Consider the following 5,301-nt stretch of genomic DNA (forward strand, 5'->3'; position numbering starts at 1 on the left):
TCGTTTTGGTTTAACCCTTTTTCGAGATTGTCTTGGACTCCTGGGTCCAACTGGGTTGGTACACTTTCCTGGAGAGGTGTCACAGCCCTCTGGAGTCTTTGACAATTCATTTTTCTCTGGGATTAGACTCTGTTGTGTCTGGGACATGTTGTAAATCAATGTCACCGAAGTGTCTTTCTTGCTCAGGGACTGACAATTCATACCTGGGATCATCAAAAGTGTGCTCATCAACATTAAGCACACCCACATCATCGCCAATCCCTTCTTCTGGGTCTTGACCTCTGAGGTCCTCATGAACCTCTGTTTTTTCAGCAGCTTCTGTTGGCTCTCTTGAGCTTTCAACATTTCTGCTCAGGGATCGTGGCGCCTCTTCGTTTGGCGCTCTAACACAATGCGATAAATGGTACCATGTAGGAGAACCTTCAACCTGAACCGCAGTTCCTGTACTGCGAACAACTTTGAATGGTCCTTCGCGGCGTTCGTTAAACCATTTCCTCCTAAACACTTTCACGAATACCTTGTCTCCAGGTTGCACCGCGTTCCTCTTTTGCTCATCAAGTCTCTCTAGCACCTCCTCTTGTTTTTGCCTGTCAGAGACATATGTGTGTATTTTCTTATGCAGTGTAGCCATGTAGTTAACATACACTCGCATTTCATCTTCTAAAAGGGCTAAGCTTGGACCCTTTCCACTTGTGCGCAAACATGGTGTTGGCATCCGTCTACCCGTGGCTAACTCATGGGGTGTCATGCGCAAATCACGGAGCCCACTTGAACGGCACACCATTAATGCCAACGGAAGCGCCTCTACCCAATTCAGACCTGTGTGCTGACAGATTTTAACAATGCGATTTTTCAGCACACCATTCATTTTTTCACAAACTCCTTGGCTTTGTGGATGATAAACAGCTCCTAAACGTTGTTTAATTCCCAATTTTTGCAGAATTAATTTTACTGTTCTATCCACAAACTCTTTCCCATTATCTGAGGATATCCGATCTGGAAGTCCCCACCTGCTTATGACCTCACGACACAAGAACTTGGCAACCGACTGAGCATCTTTACGCTTGGTTGGACATGCCTCAGGCCACCGTGAAAATCTATCCACGACGACTAGCATGTATCTTTTACCTCCTATTGGTCTTATCATGTCAACAAAATCCACAACCAACTCACGCATAGGACCTGTCGGAGTTGGAATGTGACCGAGTGGACTCAACACACCCCTCCGAACGTTATTTTTAAGACAGATTGTGCATCTGCCTATGACATAATCAATTTGCTCAAGCAAGTACGGTGCCCAAAAACCATACTCTTTCGTGATCTTTCTCCTTACCTCCCCCCTTGCAACATGGGCTAACCCATGTGCTTCCTGAATCATCAGACCTAGTAGGTCAGGGGGTGCTACCATCAGTCCTTCATGATTTCTCCACAGACCAGTAGAATCTTGTGTGGCCCCTCGGGCCAACCATAATTGTTTATCGATGGCTGACGCCGCCTCTTGCATCGCGATCACATCTCTGAGCGTGATTTTATCTTCCAAGTCCACTTCATGAGTGACCAGAAGAACCTTGCCTGCTTTGTTTGCTCCTGTAACTGCTTTAGCAGTCTCATCAGCCGCTTTGTTACCTTGTGTGACCCTTGACGTGTCCATTTTGTGTGCTGCACACTTAGCTACAGCTATTTCCTTTGGTTTCATCATTGCATGCAACAATTTCATTATTTGGGCATGATGCTGTATCGAAGAACCATCGGTTTTCTTAAATCCTCGATTTTTCCACACTGATCCAAATAAATGACACACATTATGTGCATATGCCGAATCTGTATATATTGTCACTCGCTTGCCTTCGGCCAATAGACAAGCTTCAGTCAGGCCCACAAGCTCAGCAAGCTGTGCAGAAGCAGGTTGTGGTATTACTTCTGCTTTCTCAACAACAAATTCAGTTCCCTGGGCTTTGACTACTGCATAACCAGCACTCAATGTGTCTCCTATTCGATAGCAGGACCCGTCAGTCCAATACTCCACATCTGACACATGAAGTGGGAAAGCTTGCAAGTCTGATCTGAGCTTTGCATATCTCTCTACTTCCTGAATACAATCATGTGGCTCTCCATCCCCTGGTGTTGGTAAATTATCAGCTGGATTTACCGTGACGCATCTTACTAAGGTGACATCTTCCTGCTCGAAGAGCCTATGATAGTCTCTTAGCCTAGACATAGTCAATGTACATTTACCGAAGTTCAAAAGATTTCTGAGACTATGATGGGTAAGAATTGTCACTGGGTAACCCATAGTTACTGATGATGCTTTCTCATACATTAGATAAACTCCCACCATTGCTCTGTAGCACAGTGGTAGCCCCAATTCTACTTCTGAATAGGCAGTAGAATAATACGACACAGGTTGAGGACTTGTCCCTGTACCTCTTGGCTGACAAAGAACTGCACATGCATATTTGCCTCCAGTGGACGTAGCCACATACAGCAAAAAGTTCCTAGAGTAGTCTGGCAGCGCTAGTGCTGGAGCTTCTTGTAGCCTCTGTTTGATCGTTTCAAATGCCATAAGACCTTCCTGGGTCCAGGTGAGGTTACAATGGAGTTGAGCATTCCCAGTTTCTTTTATCATGGCTCTCAAAGGCCCTGTTAGGCAGGCATAATATTCTACCCAGGCTGAAGAATATCCCGCAATGCCAAGAAATGTCATCATCTCTCTGACTGTTCTAGGCTTTGGTGCCGTTCGAATGGCTTCCAAATGACTCTCAGAGATGCTTCTGTGTCCATGGGTTATTGTTTGACCCAAATAAACAACTTTTTCTTGACAATACTGTAGCTTCTTCTGAGAGGCCTTGTGACCTTTGTCTGCCAATTGCTGTAACAGTTTGATTGAATCCTCATGGCATGTTTCCTTATCCGGTGAACAGATGACGATGTCGTCCACATACTGAATGACAGTACTTTTCAAGATCTGATCAATTCCAGCCAAGTCATCCTGCAATACTTTATTGAAAATGTGAGGGCTGTGTTTGAATCCTTGAGGGAGCCTCTTGTACTTGAAGGTTTGTCCTTTGTACGTGAACCCAAACAATCCTTGACTTTCTTCGCTCAATGGAACACTGAAAAATGCTCCACACAAATCCAACACTGTGAAGTGTGTAGCCTCTGGAGGAATTTGGGCTAACAAGGTATGTGGATCTGGTACATCTGCTGGAAAATCCTGCACCACTTCATTTATCGCTCTTAAATCATGTACCAAGCGATAGGACTCATCTGGTTTCTTTAAAGGCAATATAGGCGTATTGCTCTGAGGATCTAAACATATTTCCACTACACCTGCTTTTAACAGTCCTTCAATTTGTGGTTCAATCCCTTTGATTGCCTCCTCCTTTAGTGGATATTGGTTCTTCCAAGGAGGTTTGGTTCCTGGTCTCAGTTCAACTCTCACCGGTTGGGCTGACTTCACAAGTCCGATGTCCGTACTATGTCGTGACCACAAACATTCTGGAATTTGTTGCAGCATCTCCTCTCTCATGCTGTCTGAGTCCAATTTAGCGCTGAACATTGACTCATGTGTCATCTGTATCACTTGTGGTTGTCCTGTCCTTGAGCTGAAATCATGATTTTCATGAACTTCTGTTCTTCACTTATCCAGATAGCAAGATACTCCTTTATTGGTGAAAAAATGGCTTCCTCAGCTTCTGCCATCATTTCTCCTATTTGCTTCTGCTCAAATCCTTCAGCCACCATTAAAGTCACATGTGGCACACTTTTCACAATGTCAAACTCTTTCTCAAGATATTCATTGATGTTTATCTTCATAGCTGCTCCTTGCGGTCCCACAATTATGCAGCATGAGGTCAGCTGAACATGCTTCGGTTGACTACTCAACCATTCTTCTGGATCCAATTGGTCAGCTTTCTTGAAATATTTCAACGTGCAATGATGTGGATACTCAGGGGGCTTAGCATCAGGCATATTTGCCACAATGAACTTCTCCCACAGCTTGGCTGGCTCTAATATCTCTGGACTAAGATTTCCAATCCAATATACTGAAGAAGTCTCGGTCTCTGGTGCGCTAAATAATTGGTGGTAGTCATCAGGTGGCACATCCACCAGACAGCCGTCCGGTGTACACCGTATTGTGCAATTTAGTTTGCACATAGCATCTCTTCCCAAGAGTGCAATGGGCGTATGTTCTGACACCAAAATAGGTAGTGTGATTTTCCGATTTCTACAGCAGAGCTCAATTGGTTTTGTGAGAGGAATCAGCTGTTTCACACCCTCAAACCCGATTGTCCGTACCAATTGGTAAGACATGGGGAGATGTATAGCATCTTCAGGCCGAACACAGGTGAAAGCTGCTCCGCAATCTGCCATTACTTCCAATGACTTATCATTTATTTTCACCTCTATTTTTGGATCTTGCTCCGGCCCTGATACTACCAGCTGACACCTCCCTTTTGAGTCTTCTGGGCACCCCTAGAAACCAGGTTCCGGACCCCTGTAAGGGTTCGCTGGTCCTCTGGGTGGCTGTGGTTGTCCTCTGAAGCCTCCTCTGAAGCCTCCTCTGAAGCCTCCTCTGAAGCCTCCTCTGAAGCCTCCTCTGAACCTGTAGCAGTCACGTACAAAATGACCTTGTTGTCCACAATTATGACACGCTCCTTGAGACTGTTGGCTATTTCCTCCTCTTCCTCTTCCTAAATTTCCTTGGCCTCTTCCTCTCCATGTTTGTGGTTGGTCAAAAACTGGCTGTGGAAAGGAGACAGTGGGGACCACAGGTGGTAGAACCTGAATCTGTTCTTGCTGTGGTTGTGGTGGTACTTGATTTGATTGTGACTGGCTCTGCATAACCACAGCTTGTTTCTTTTCCTTCTTCTTGTTATCCACCAACTGTATTTGGTTGAGTTTTCTGAGAGTCTCCTGGTCCTGTTCCTTCTGGTCATGCTCCTTTTTCCGATATAGCTCTACTTGATGTGCTATGTGGTCCGTATAAACACTTTTGGTCATGCTTCCAAGACCAACCACTTCGGCCAATTTGCTCCTCACTTGTAGAGGCAGCCCCTTCTGTATTTTAGCTCGGAGAATCGATTTCTCCATTTGATTCAGTTCTGGATCATTTCCTGTGACATTTCTCCACACTTGATGAGTTCTTGACACATAAGCTCTTGGATTTTCCTGTGGGCCCAATGCCTCGATAAAGATGTTGTCCGGGTGTACGTTTGCTGGAAAAGCATCTTTCAATGCTCTCCACATCCGACCTCTGCTTGCAGCAAACAATTCTGGGTCATATACAGCAGTTGCCAC

Source organism: Zeus faber (assembly GCF_960531495.2).
Source record: "Zeus faber genome assembly, chromosome: 22".
Classification (NCBI taxonomy): Eukaryota; Metazoa; Chordata; class Actinopteri; order Zeiformes; family Zeidae; genus Zeus; species Zeus faber.